Below are 15,369 nucleotides of genomic sequence, written 5' to 3'. Positions count from 1 at the left end.
GCAGCACATGGAAGTTTCCAGGCTAGGAGTCCAATCGGAGCTGCAGCTGCTGGCCTACACCACAGCCACAGCCACATCCAAGCCAAGTCTGTGACCTACATACACCACAGCTCACGGCAATGCCTGATCCTTACTTAACCCACTGAGCAAAGCTGGGGATTGAACCCACATTCTCATGGATACCAGTTGGGTTCCTTACCACTGAGCCACAACAGGAACTCCCTGGTATGATTTTTCATATGAATAGTTTCCGGAAATGTGGTCAATCTCAGCCCTATCCACTTAACAAAGACGTGAGTCGGGGAGAGCCGAGAATGGGAAAAGAAGTGTCAGAAGTCCACTACAGAATAGGTACAAGTGCCCAGGAGAGTACTTAAGCCCCTTGCTGCCAGCTCTGAACCACCATCACGTACATTTTGGTTGGTGTTTCTTGTTTCTGTTTTTTTTTTTTAGGGTCACACCTGCGGCATATGGAGGTTCCCAGGCTAGGGGATGAACTGGAGCTGCATCTGCCGGCCTACACCACAGCCACAGCAACGTGGGATCCTAAACCACTGAGCAGGACCAGGGATCAAACCCGCATCCTCATGGATACTAGTAGGGTTCGTTAGTGCTAAGCCGTGACAAGAACTCCCATTTTGGTTGGGTTTTGAACATTTCCAACTAGAATTAAGATGCCCAAAGGATCATCTTTGCCAGGTACAGGGCCTGGCATTAAAAAAGGAAGGAGAAACTGCTACAGGCATTCGGGATGTAGCAGTTTCTACAGCCGAATGAAGTCCTACTGAGTTTTCTGACTTGTAAAACCAGGGGCTGCAGGGCACGTGGGGACCTCTGTGCTTCCTCCAGCCCCCATGTGACAAGTCCAGGGTACGTTATGCTATGACCTTCCCTAACTGTGTGATGCATTACACTTCCCAAGTTGTCAGGTTACACACATATGAGGGTCACAGTCACCAACTGATTCACAGTGTCCAAAAACCCCTGACCTCTAGAGATGCTAGAGGCTAACAGAGGTGAGCAGCAAGCTAAATAAGGGGGAAGATGTATGACCCCATCTACTGTTTGAAAGGCCTTTTATAGGAAACTGCAAATCATTAAGGGGAGCCACAGGATAGCAGCTTTAGCAGCAGGTGTCACTAACTCTTTTTTTCTGGAACACAGGTGGTGGTGGTGACCCTGAGCCATTCCTGACAATCACAGGATGCTAGGATGCTAGATATATACCAAGGACAATGGCCAGGACAGAGGTCTTCCTGTTGAGAGAAAAGGGGCACAGCAGGGACTGACTTTGGAAGAGGAAGCTGGGAAGAGGGGCTTCTCTTACTATTTAGACTTGACTTTATCTCAAAGGATATCAGAAGGACGTAATCATGTGACAATGCTGTGACCGTGGCCTCTCTTCCAAAGGCAGTCATCTCAGCATCTGCCATGCCCACTCCCCTGCCCACAGTCCCCCCAAAAAGAAGGAACTAATTCTCAGAGCTATGCTCCCACCATCCATCTCCAGCCAGAGCCAAGGAATTAACCCAGAGATCAGTATTAAAAAGAAGAGTGCCTTCAGGAGAGCTGGTTTCCAGAACTGAGGTGAATGCTAAAGATCTCTGTGACGTTATGCAAGGTACCTTTTTTGTGCTTCAGTTTCCGCACCAGACAGAGAAAGGGTTAGTTAGATTCTAGGGGCTGTCAGATCCCTTCCACCTTTAGGGATTTTGTGATTATTTGTTTATTTATTTTTGTCTTTTTGCCTTTTCTAGGGCCACTTCCCGTGGCATATAGAGGTTCCCAGGCTAGGGGTTGAATCGGAGCTATAGTCGCCGGCCTACGCCAGAGCCACAGCCACGCGGGATCCGAGCCGCATCTGCAACCTACACCACAGCTCACGGCAACACCGGATCCTTAACCCACTGAGCAAGGGCAGGGACCGAACCCGCAACCTCATGGTTCCTAGTCGGATTCGTTAACCACTGCGCCACGACGGGAACTCCAGGGATTCTGTGATAAATGATATAAATCATCTAAATGGTACCATTGATTACAATTACTTACCACGTGCCATGCACCAAACTAAGTGCTTTTCATCCATCTTCTACTTCAGTCCTTATGGGACATGTGATGACAACTTTACCCCCACTTTATAGGTAAACAAAACTACGACGCAATGACAGGATTTACAAAGAGGTCTATCCCACCCTTTTATACCTTTTGAATCAAAGGTGTGCTTTGTTTAAAAAAATCACACAAATTCACAGTGGGCAAACCAAAAAAAACAAACATTCACATAAAACTGCATTAAAAATACAATGAAATAGAATTTTTATAACCGTGCTATTTTATCAACTGATGACTTTGCTCTTTGCTCTGCTTTTTAAACTGCCAAAGCAAGTGAACAGAGTCATTATTTTCCACACAATGTTGCATAAATCTGGATGATTCCTCTGACAGGCCTCTGAGAAGATGTATGACCGCAGTGTTTCTGGTACCCAGATCAAAAGCAGCCTTAAGAAAGTGATTCTTCTAGATCTGGGGACTGGTATGAAAAAGGCCTTTGCTAGGAATGACTCCACTTCAGAGCCAAATGCATTCCATCCACCTGTCATTTCCATCAAGCACTAATATGAAGAGGCAATATTTTGACCGGTTATCATGATGAGGTGAACTTTTAGCTTTAATTTGGTTGCCACCTGCTGGCTAAAAGACAAAAATCCTCCCGGGGTAGCAAAGGCAGCTTGGGAACCCAGGACAAGGGGAAACAAATCAATCCTCTATCCTTGGCAAAGCAAGTTTGGGTGACATCGGTTATCTTCCCAAGCAGCAGGGAACTGGTATCTAATGTTCTCCACTGGTATTTAATGTTAATCCACTGTCTCAGCTTTTTTTTCTTCATTAGCAGTACATGCTCTTTGCATTATTCCATCATTCTTCTCTACCATATGGTTTGATCAAATAACCTTACACTCTACAGAAAATACTGATGGGCTGGGGCTTGGGCACAGAGCTACAACTCACTGGGGAGAGTCACAGAAGCTTCCTATTTCACCAGTTAAGCAGGGATGAGCCAAATACATACTTCATAAGTTTGACAGGCAGAGTGTCAATGATTAGTCAGAGAAAGGGAGTATGAGAGTGCTATTGAGAGCCATTAAAAGCAATTTCAGGGGGTCAGAAAAAAAAAAATACATTGAAATTTGAAACATTCAATCTTTTAGCAAAAATATTTGAAAACAAGAGGGTGGGCTATTTTTCTCTGGTTCCTTTAAGAAACACCCACAAATCCCTCTCTTCATGGCCATCAGGGTACCAGGTGCCATGTGGCACAGATCCCGCTGAGCTCCCGGCCTCAAGGAGCTGACTTGAGGAGTCTAGTTGACCAGACACCAATATAAAAGTGATTTTCATGGGGGTGGGGGGAGGCGCTGGGGGCTTGGGATGGAAATGCTATAAAATTGGGTTGTGATGATCGTTGTACAACTATAAATGTAATAAGATTTAAAAAAAAAAAGTGGGCTTCAGGGAGTTCCCTTGTGGTGCTGTGGGTTAAGGATTGGGCATTGTCACTGCAGCAGCCCTGGGTCGCTGCTGTGGCACGGGTTCAATCCCTGGCCACATCAACTTCCACATACCACAAGAGCACCCAATAAATAAGTAAATAAATAAATAAAAGAGAGCTGCAGTACTCAGAGCCCCTTTCTCAGCCATCATCTTCTTCTGTCTAAGAGGCAAGCCGCTGGAAAGAATAGCTAGTGTTTGAGGGCTGTATGGGTGTATCACAACCATTCTAAGTTAATTATATGTAAAGTACTTAATCTTCACATAATAGTATGAGATAACCAGTATCTCTAATCTCTCTTATCCATCATGCAAGGGTAAATAATTTGCCTAAAATCACAAAGATCTCTTAAGGGAGGAAACTGGCGGAGCTCACACCTGTGCACTCTGTTCCACAGCGCAGATTTTTAAAGACCAGGCTAGGTAGCCTCTAAGAGAAGTATAACAGCCCTGGTTTCAAAGAAGAACAGGAACAGAAAGGTCAGGTAACTTAGCAGATGTTGCACAGTCAAGTAGCCAGACGTGGAACTTGCTCTCTAACCATTAGTCCAGTTCCCAAGGACTACCATTGTGTCACTCCTAAAAATAAGAACGAAGACACAACAAGCATAAATATTCATCCACATCGCCTAAAGAAGTTCAAGGTCAGGCTAGTGGGAATAGAACCCTGTAGCAGTGGGACTACAGAGCGAACGTATTCCAAGCGAGGCTGCTTAGAGGCCCTGACTTACTTCTGAGACAGAATATTAACTCAGGTTAATGGGCTCCCCTACATTCCTTTGATATGGATATTGATTAACGTCTGTGGCTTAAGGGCTCCAGGGTGTAAGACATCCACAGGCCTTGTTTTATTCTAGGAAATGCGCATTCCCCACAGGCTTTGTTTACTGTAGGAAATGGAATCTCTAGCCCACTCCTCAACTGATAAAAAAGGAATGAGAGGAGGGGTGACTTCATCTAAGGAAAGAAAAGGACAAAAAACCCATAAAACTATGGGGACATTTCCAACCCTAAAACCCCTCTCAGACAAGGATTGATACAGGTAATTGAACAAGGCCAATGGGAGAAAAACCACCTCTTTCTGGATCCCATGTTGGTACCCCTCCCCCCTCCCCATCTTTAAGGAATAAAAAACTCTAAAGGACAATAGAGAAGGGGGGCTCTTCTCCCCGCTCCCAGCCTGTCCTGGAAGCTATTTGCTTTTTTTGTCTTTTTGCCATTTCTTGGGCCGCTCCTGCAGCATATGGAGGTTCCCAGGCTAGGGGTCCAATCGAAGCTGGAGCCGCCGGCCTACGCCAGAGCCACAGCAACATGGGATCCGAGCCGCCTCTGCAACCTACACCACAGCTCACGGCAACGCCGGATCGTTAACCTACTGAGCAAGGGCAGGGATCGAACCCGCAACCTCATGGTTCCTAGTCGGATTCGCTAACCACTGCACCACGATGGGAACTCCTATTTGCTTTTCTTTAATACTTTGCCTGCTTGCTGCCTGTGTGTTCATTCTCCAACCGCCGTGAACAAGAACCTGGATTCTGGTACCATCTTTCCAGTATCACGTCCAGACTCAGCCCTTCCACCTGTGAATTCCTTTTCTACCCTGAACATGCAGCTTCCTAGAAAGGATGGGCACAAAGTACCAATGCCTAAGTGAGGAAAGTGATTGAGGAGACACTCAGCCTCCTTACATGATGTGCATAGTTTATCAAATTAGAAGGATCATGAATTTCTGGGGCAAAGTCAAAGTACATTCTGGAGTCATTCTGGAAAGATATGGAAGTTACACTCCACCCCATACATCCTGTGTAATTAACACCGACACAAAACCATTATCCTCACATGTAGTTTCACCTAGAAGTTTTAGAAGGAATCACCACTTTCATGTAATAACCATATCTCACATTCACCTAAAACAGCTATAATTAGAAGATATATTTAGTATTTATCACTAATCAAACAAAATATGGCCACTAAGGCAGTGTCCAAGGAATGAGATACACAAATTAGAGAGATACAAAATCATGGCTAATAGTCACTCATGAGCAGATCTAAAAATTTTATTTGATTCTTTTTATTCCATTTCTCAGGACATTAGTGCTCATATAGCTTTTTTTTTTTTTCCTTTCCTTTTTTTCACCATAGAATGATGTGTTTCCTTTCCTCTATAAAGACTATGAAGAGAAGAAGAAAAATGCAAGTGGAAAAAAAGGAAAAACATACACTGGTAAATGGAGGTGATTCCATAGAGAATTTTTACAAGTCAGCTATATTTTTTCATTGTTCTAAAATACTTCAGAATCATTGCTGGTAGCTTGAAGAAATACACACCATGCTCTGCCCCCGAGCTAAATAAACTGTATTTATTTTAAGCTCTAATGCCACATTTCAAGAAAAATGTGTATCTAGAGAAGATGACTGGGATGGTACGAAATTCCCAAAATATATCATATAGAAAAAAGGGAAGGAAATAGGGATACTTGTCCTCCAAAGGACAAAAACATTCTGAAATAATAATAGCAGCCATTATGCTGTAGACCCTAAAGTATATGTCAATTATATCTCAATAAAACCAAAAGAATAAATAATAACAGCAAACATTCAGTGAATGTGTATCCCACACCAGGCATTGAGCTAAATAACTTATGTGCATTATCTCATCTAATCCTTACAACTACCATACAAGATAATATTACATTTTACAGACAAAGAATCCAAAGATTGGATATACTCAACCGAGATGTCAGCTGACACCTGGGAAAAGTAAAACCATTCTGCAGGTCTGCCTTACATTTAACGCCTAACACCTTCATCTGTGACAATGGCTTCAATGTAAGAGACAGCAGCCCAGCCTCTCTTGTAGCGACTGGGGTTCTGATACCAACTGCTGCCACCACCTGGGAACATGATTTTAGGTAAAATATCATCTCATTGCATCACTCTTCCGGAGTTCCCGTCATGGCTCAGCGGAAACAAAACTGACTAGTATCCATAAGGACACAGGTTGATCCCTGGCTTCGCTCAGCGGGTTAAGGATCTGGCATTGCCGTGAGCTGTGACGTAGGTCAAAGATGTGGCTCGGATCTGGCGTTGCTGTGGCTATGGCGTAGGCCAGTGGTTACAGCTCCAATTCGACCCCTAGCCAAGGAACCTCCATGTTCATATGCCACAGGTTCAGCCCTAAAAAAAAAAAAAAAAAAAAAAAAAAAAAAAAAAAAAAAAAGTCAATGCATTACTCTTCCATTTGGGGCAAGACAAAACTAAAGTTTCTCGTAGCTCAAATTTTCTAAAACTCCAAATGCCTGAAAGTTTATTGAACACAGAATGAATTTCATGTTGCTCTAGATGACAGCTAAAATGAACATGTGATTACCCAGAAACTGATAATGTAAGGATTTTTCTGGCACTGCTCAAGAATAAAATGGCATGGAGGGATTCGCAAAATAAAAAATAATGTGAATGAGAATATAGATTTCAAATTCAATGTTGAATACATCCACATTTTAGCAGTATTTTGATACAATAATGGTAGGGGAGAGTAGACCCACAATTAAACATTTATAACATTTATAATAATTTGTTTCTTTTTGCCCCTCTAGAGTCAAGGCAGAATCCCTCAAAAGCACTAGTCAAATTCTGAATTCCCTAAAGGCTCAAGTGATTTTTAGTAATCTGAAATATTTTAGACTATCACCTGACAGTGCTAATGGAAAGTGTTTTAAAATATCTATAACCAACAAAAAAACTTCAGAGTGACTCTATAAGGACAATTCATTCTCGACTATAAAAGTTTTAGATGGCAAATTTGTTTTTCCATCCATTAAAGATTATAATTTTTAAAAGTTCAAAGCACTGATAGCAAATCCATGTTGTAGCCATGCTACTCTAAAAAACAATCACTTCTACAGAGACGACGTGCGGCCTTGATTTCTAATCTCAATTTCTCCCCGTTGTAATTAACACGCCAGTTTTGCATTCGGGCTCCCTGCTGGATACCCATCTCTGCTGGGCAGCCCTTCAACATCTTAATACATGTGTCCATGCTGTCAGTCTATGGAGATGACTGAAAGGCACCTCAAAGGACTTTAAAAAAATGACAGCAACAAACGGTCTTCTGTCTGCTGATCTAGAGTAATCTAAAGGACAGATCAGCTCTTAGGACAGCAGGACCATGCCAGTGGGACAAGTTTATAATCCTATTAATATTCTAAAGAGTGATTAAAGGAGTGAGGGAGGAGAGGCTTGAGCAAAGCCAGTGGAGCAGCCAGATGCATAGGAAATGGCAGTTTTCCTTCAAAGGATGTGCAGGGGGGGCCAAGAGCCTTACCAACCAGCCACGATGGTTAGCTAGACCTCCCCATTGAGGGAAACAGCTCCAGCCTAATGCATCTATCACCCCTTGTTTTGTTTTGTTTTTTTTTTTTTTTGCTGACCAACCTTTTGGCATATTGGTCTGCCTAGAAGATACCGTGTTAATAATTTTTTTTTTTTTTTTTTTTATGGTTGCACTGCAGCATATGGAAGTTCCCAGGCTAAGGATCAAATCAGAGCTGCAGCTGAGTCCACAGCCACAGCCACACCGTATCCAAGCCACATCTGTGATCTACAGCCACATCTTGCGGCAACATCAGATTTTTAACCCACCGAGGGATGTCAGGGATCCAATCTGCATTCTCAGGGAAACTACGTTAGGTTCTTAACCCACTGAGCCACACTGCGAAGTCCCTCAAACTTTGAAGAATTTCATCCTTCTATGTCACTGATCCCTAATAAGGTGTCAGTAAAATGTTTCAGAGTTGACTTCATAGAGTATGAATTGACAATGTGTACTCAATACCTCAGTTCCTATGACAAAGCAAATATAATAGGAAGTATACAAAACAGAAATCTCTACATCTGTGGTTTATCACAATGCAAACATTCAAGTAATCAAGATTGCAGTTAAGAAATAGGACACTGCCAGCCCCCAAGAAACCTTGCACCCTTTTCTTCTCAATAACCACCCCCTACTTTCTGAACTTATATGGTAACCAATTCATTGTGAGTTTTTGGTAGAATTTCAGCCTAAGCACCCAGCCTTAAAACCCTATTTCAGTTTTACCTTTTTTTCTGAAGTTTGTATGAATGTAAAGATGCAATATGTTTTCTATATACTGCCTGGCATTTTCTTTTGCTTCTAACTTATGCTCCCAAGACTCATCCACATTGTTCAAATAAATGTCCATTAGTCATTTTCATTGCTGTATAATGTTCCATTATATGAACAAATACAATTTATCCACTCAGCTATAAACAGACGTTAGGGCTGTTTCCAATTTTTATCCATACAAAAAATGCCCATACACATTCGCATATGACTCATGATTCACTTGTGAACACGTTTCAATTGAGTATATACCCAGCAGTGGAATGCTGGTCATGGACATGCCTATCTTCAACCTCGGGAACGTCAAATAGTTCTCCAAAGGCATTCTACCTGTTCCTTCTCTCAGCAATATAGCAAAGGTCCTACTGTCCCCCCCGCCTCCACCCCATTGTTAACACTTGGTCATGTTAGTCATTTGAAGCCTGCTGGGTGAAAAAAATTTTTAATCATAGAGTTGAGTTTTATCCAATATAAACAATTTTTCTCCTTTTTTGTGTTACTGTAGTTAAGTTATAATGATTTTTTTTTTTTTTTTTTTTTTTGGCTGCCCTGTGGCATATGGAGTTCTCTGGGCCAGCAGCTGTGACCTATACCACGGCTGTGGCAATGCCGGATCATTTAACCCACTGTGCCAAACCTGCTGTGGCCTGACCCTGCAGAGAAGCTGCCAGTTGTGCCACAGTGGGAACTCTAAAACAATTTTTTTAAACATTAAGCCAAGGTTATATGTCTAAAGTAAACCCAACTTGATTGTTAAACGTTATCCTTTCCATATATTGCCAGTTTTGTTAAGGACTTTTGCATCCAGTGTCATAAATCGGACAAGGATGTCGTAGGTAGAAGAATGTCCTCCTCCTAAAGAGGTCCACATCCTAATCCTTGGAATCTGTGAATCTCTTACATTACATGGCCAAAAGAATGAAGGCTGCAGATGGAATTAGGCTTGCTAATCGGCTGACTTTCAAATAGGGTCAGTATCTTTGACTATCTAGGTAGGCCCACAGGAGTCCCAAGGTCCTTAAAAGGAGAAGAAGGCAGCATAGGAGGAGGTCAGATTGATTCAATGGATAAGGATTTGACTGTTGCTGCTGGCCAGCCTTGAAGGAGGAGAAAGAGGGCCGAACCCTAAGGAATGCTGACAGTCTCTAGAAGCAGGAAAGGACAGTTTCTCCTCCTGAGCTTTTGAAAGGAATGTAGCCACTAACACTGATGTTTTTGTTTTTGTTTTGTCTTTTTGCCTTTTCTAGGGCCACACCCTCAGCATGTGGAGGTTCCGAGGCTAGGGGTCTAATCGGAGCTGTAGCCACCAGCCTACGCCAGAGCCACAGCAATGTGGGATCCAAGCCAAGTCTGTGACCTACACCACAGCTCACGGCAACGCCAGATCCTTAACCCACTGAGCAAGGCCAGGAATCGAACCTGCAACCTCATGGTTCCTAGTCGGATTCGTTGACCACTGTGCCACGATGAGAACTCCCTAACACTGAGTTTTAACCTAGTGAGACTTGTACCGGATTTCTAACCTGCAGAACTGTAAGATAAGAAATCCATACTGTTTAAAGCCGCTAAATTCGGTACAATTACAGTCACAGTAGAAAATTATTACATGTGCTTGGGTGGTCATTCTACAAAGAAAAGCAAAGAAATTATCCTATCGATTTCTTGTAATAACTTCAGCATTTGATATCAAGGTAATTCTAATAGAAAATGTTGGGGAGTTCTCTGGTGGCTTAGTGAGTTAAGGATTCGGTATTGTCACTACTGGTGGCTCAGGTGCAATCCCTGGCCCCAGGAACTTCTGCATGCCGGGCATGGCCAAAAAAATGAGTCTTCCATCCTTTTCTGCTGTCTCAAGAGTTTGAAAAAATTCTTGTGTAAGTTTCTCTTAAGTGTTTTGTAGAATTCAATAATGAAGCTAGGCTAACGGTACACTTTGTGTAAAAGTTTTAATTGCAACTTCAACTTATTTAATAACTATAGGATGATTACCATGTTCTATTTCTTTCTCTTTTTTTTTTTTTTTTTGTCTTTTTTTTCCATTTCTTGGGCTGCTCCTGTGGCATATGGAGGTTCCCAGGCTAGGGGTCTAATCGGAGCTGAAGCTGCTGGCCTACGCCAGAGCCACAGCAACACAGGATCCGAGCCCTATCTGCAACCTACACCACAGCTCATGGCAACGCCGGATCCCTAACCCACTGAGCAAGGGCAGGGACAGAACCCACAACCTCATGGTTCCTAGTCGGATTCGTTAACCACTGCGCCACGACGGGAACTCCACCATGTTCTATTTCTACGTCAGTTTCTATTTATTAGGAATATATTAATTTCAGTTCCTGTCGTGATGAGCAGAAAACGAATCTCACTAGGAACCATGAGGTTGTGGGTTTGATCCCTGGCCTCACTCAGTGGGTTAAGGATCTGGCGTTGCCGAGAGCTGTGGTGTAGGTTGCAGATGCAGCTCGGATCTGGCATTGCTGTGGCTGTGGCATGGTGTAGGCCAGCGGCTATAGCTCCAATTAGACCCCTAGCCTGGGAACCTCCACGTGCTGCGGGTGCGGCCTGAAAAAGACAAAAAAAAAAAAAAAAAAAATTGTATCAGTTAAAACCTGAAATGCCCATTTACAGAAAAATGGGCAAACTTATGGTATTTCCATACAATCAACAGTTTAAAAAAAAAAAAAAAAGAGTACCTTTTGATACATGAAACAATACAGGTGAATCTCAAAAGCATCGTATTATGAAAAAAGCCAGAGAAAAGACACTCGTACTCCAATGTTCATTGCAGCACTATATAAAATAGGCAAGACATGGAAACAACCTAAATGTCCTTCAACAGAGGATTGGATGAAGATGTGGTACACATATGCAATGGAATATTACTCAGCTATTAAAAGGAAAAAAATAATGGCATTTGCAGCAACATGGAGGGACCTAGAAATTATCATGCTAAATGAAGTCAATCAGATGGCGAGACACCAAAATCAAATGCTATCACTTACATGTGGAATCTAAAGGACACAATGAACTTCTTTGCAGAACAGGCAACTGACTCACAGACTTTGAAAAACTTACAGCTTCCAAATGACAGGTTGGGGGATGGGGGGATATGTTGAGGTTTGGGGATGGAAATGCTATAAAATTGGGTTGTGATGATCATTGTACAACTATAAATGTAATAAAATTCATTGATTAATAAAAAAGAAAAAAGCCAGAGATCAAATAAGCCCGACACAAACCATACATGTATTTCATTTAATAAAGTTCAATAACAGACAAAAATAATCTACGGTGATAGAAGTCAGAATAGTGGGGATAAGGGAGCAGGATCTGAAAAGAGCACAGGAGAACTTTCTGGGATGATGGGTATACACCTTGTCTACGCAACAATCACAAAGCACATTTCAATCACATTAAAAAATATAACTAAGTCTATCTGAGGGTCCCTGATTCTGGACACTAGTGTTTGGAAATGCTCAATACATAAAGGATCCATAACCTTATGGAGAAAGTGGAGTGAAAACAGCCTCAGTCTAAAGAATATTCTAAGGGGTCCCCAAGGACTGCAGCGACATTTCCCAACAAAGGGTGAGGGAGGGGCTCGTTGTTCTATGGTCAGTGTAGGAGACAGGCCACGCCATTTCTGACCCTAGGAAGATCAGATATTCATATAGCAAAGGGCACTCTCAAAAGTCCTACAACAGAAATTTTTAAAAAACCTGTTTTTACTGAGTATTTCCAAAACTGATTTGGCTCCCTAAGCCACTCCCCCACTCCCAACTCAAGTACCAATTAAGAACATCTCAAACGAAGACTACTCTTTGGAAACACCAGCATATCAGCTGATCAGGGTCCAACATGACATCCCCATCAGCCCTCTAACCTCACCTGGACCTTCTTTCAGACACACTCGTCAGCCACCACCCTGGTGGCTCACAGGCTCCACACCTTGGTACCTGCTGCTTCCTCAGTGTAAATGGCCTGCCGTCCTTTGGCCTCCGCAGCGGGTCAGTGCAAACTTATCCTTTAAGTTAGAGTAAAACCTGCTTTGCTAGGGAAGCTTGAGCAAACCTGCCGCTAGGGTTTCTATGTACATTCCTATCTTCTCCATTCTAGGCATGTCCGCAATACATTACAATTGTCTTCTTCTGCGCCTCCCTACACAGAGGTCTTCTTGAGATCACTGGAGCATAGGACTTTTTCCTTCTGGTCTTTTACTAGGAAGCCCAGCAGACAGGAGATTCTTAAATAATGGTTAAGTCAATGTATGAATGAATAGTCAATTATGATACATGCTCCTCTCAGGAAGGCCAATCAAAATGGAAGAGCTTTTAAATGAAGATACACATTCTCTTGTTTTATCAACTCATTTGTGGTGTTGGAATTCTTACTAAAAGTGCATTTCTGAACGACTCCAGATCCCAGTTGTTACCCAGTGAAAAAGCAAATGGACTCAATGCCTCTGAATTGTATATGTAAAAACGGTTAAAACGATAAAATTTTATCTTATGCATATTTTGCCACAATTTAAAAAAAAAGCAAATGGAAACAAAGAACATTTTGAAGTTTTTTGGGTTTTTTTTTCTGATGGCTACAGGGCTGAAGGTGGGGGCCACCATAGAGTGCCCATACCTACAGTCTTTTTAAACCAATGACTTTAAAGAGACCAGCCGTTTTAAAATGTGCCAAGATGAAACTGAAAACAAAACTGAGGGTAAAAAAAAGTAAGTGGAAAAAATTATAAAAGACATGTGTTTTTATTATGACATTACAGCACAAAGAGCTCCTTAATTAGAGAAAATAGAGAAGCACTGCTTGCAAATGACATCCCCACCAGAACCACTTAAATTGCAAGGGACAGCTTACAGCTCACGAGTGACTATAAAGTTAGTTAACTGGTTTTACAATAAAACACATTCTAATACCACATAAGAACTGTCTGTGAGAGAGGTTTTTATGTGGCTCAGAAGCCTATTCCAAAAGATATCCCAGTAGAGGGGTTCCTAGCAGACTTTGATCCGTGAGAGATGCCTGTAATCACAGATCCCTAAGGCGTTTGCTCCTCATAAATTTTCTTCAAAGGGCACAACATTTCTGGTTTGCTTTAGAATAATCTGGAGCCGTAACTTTACAGGCAAGCTGCTTCTTTATTCTAGATCCTCCATTAAAAGCTCAAGTATTTATAAGATAGGCAGAAAAATCAACTACATTTAAACGTGATCCCATAGTCACAGGACCTAAAAATACATGAGCCAGACACATTCTGGTACTTTTATTCTTCTAATCCTTCAAAATAAAGCACTTTTTAAATTGGCCCAACATTTGCCACATTTCCCTTATAAAAATAAGGTAATAGGTAACTATGAGGAAAAGTAACCAAGAACTTAATACCCGAAACAGCAAAGACACTTTCCTACAAACAGCGCATAGCAAGTACACAGCATTAGAATAAAATCCCACTGCAGTTCTCTCTGTGTATATATCTTACAGCTGTTATTTTTGTTACATGTGAAAAAAAAAGAAAAAATAGTATCCATCTACTTTCATGATTTGGTAGGAGATAATAAATTTACTATTTTCTATCACCTTAATTTTACTAAAACTAAGGGAGGCCAGGAATTTTTGTACTTTTAATATTTACCCCATGGGAGTTCCTGTCGTGGTGCCGTGGTTAACAAATCCGACTAGGAACCATGAGGTTGTGGGTTCGGTCCCTGGCTTTGCTCAGTGGGTTAACGATCCGGCGTTGCCGTAGCTATGATGTAGGTTGCAGAGGCGGCTCGGATCCCGTGTTGCTGTGGCTCTGGCATAGGCCAGTGGCTACAGCTCCGATTAGACCCCTAGCCTGGGAACCTCCATATGCCGCAGGAGCAGCCCAAGAAATAGCAAAAAGAAAAAAAAAAAAAAAAAAATTTACCCCATGATCTGTTACAGGGTACACTGCGTTAATGAATCTATTTTTTCCCCTTACTTTTTGTAGACAGATGATCCAGGATCATAAATGAGAAGAAACCAGTTTATCTAGAATGAGTGGAGCCAAGCGGCCATCAGCTGCTTCCTCTTCACCCCCACTGAGCAAATAAATACTCAACAGCTGAGCTCTGCGGACAGTCACTGAACATCTGCACACCTCTCACTTCTGTTTCTTGCTTTCTACTCCTTTAAAGATTTCAATCAAATGGATGAATTTTGCTGGTACCTGAATAACTAGTGAGAGGAGTATAAAGTACAAGCTCTTTAAACAACGCTGTATAACTTGCCATGCCCTGTTATTCATTACAAGGCCATAAGTTCCCCGAATGAAAAAAGCACCAAATGCCATTATTCTGTTGCTACTTGATCTACTACTAAGGCCTCATGTTTAGATTCCGACACATGAACTCATTAAAATGATCTTCTGGAGTTTCCTGCTGACTCAGCAGGTTAAGGATTGGCATTGTCACTGCGATGGCTCAGATTAGATCCCCGGTCCTCAAACTTTCACATGCCATAGGTGTGGTCCAAAAAAATTAAATTTAAAAAAGATCTAACCTTCTCACTGTATAGTTTTCTCTGCCTGGGTTCATGACTGCCCCTCCACAGGATTCTAAACTTGAATTTCTGGGAGTTTTCGCTGTGGCTCACTGGTTAATGAATCTGACTAGGAACCATGAGGTTGCGGGTTTGATCCCTGGCTTTGC

At 42.1% G+C, this 15,369-nt stretch overlaps 1 protein-coding gene across 2 annotated transcripts in view; it reads right to left on the bottom strand.

Annotated features, from left to right (window-relative positions):
- ARHGAP18 (Rho GTPase activating protein 18) overlaps positions 1-15,369 on the bottom strand; it is a 190,247-nt gene that overhangs the window by 151,098 nt on the left and 23,780 nt on the right. The gene's annotated exons all lie outside the window — the stretch shown is intronic.

The sequence above is a fragment of the Sus scrofa genome, chromosome 1, assembly GCF_000003025.6.
Source record: "Sus scrofa isolate TJ Tabasco breed Duroc chromosome 1, Sscrofa11.1, whole genome shotgun sequence".
Lineage (NCBI taxonomy): Eukaryota > Metazoa > Chordata > Mammalia > Artiodactyla > Suidae > Sus > Sus scrofa.
The sequence above is the reverse complement of the archived record's forward strand: the minus strand, read 5'-3'. Positions and strand labels throughout refer to the sequence as shown.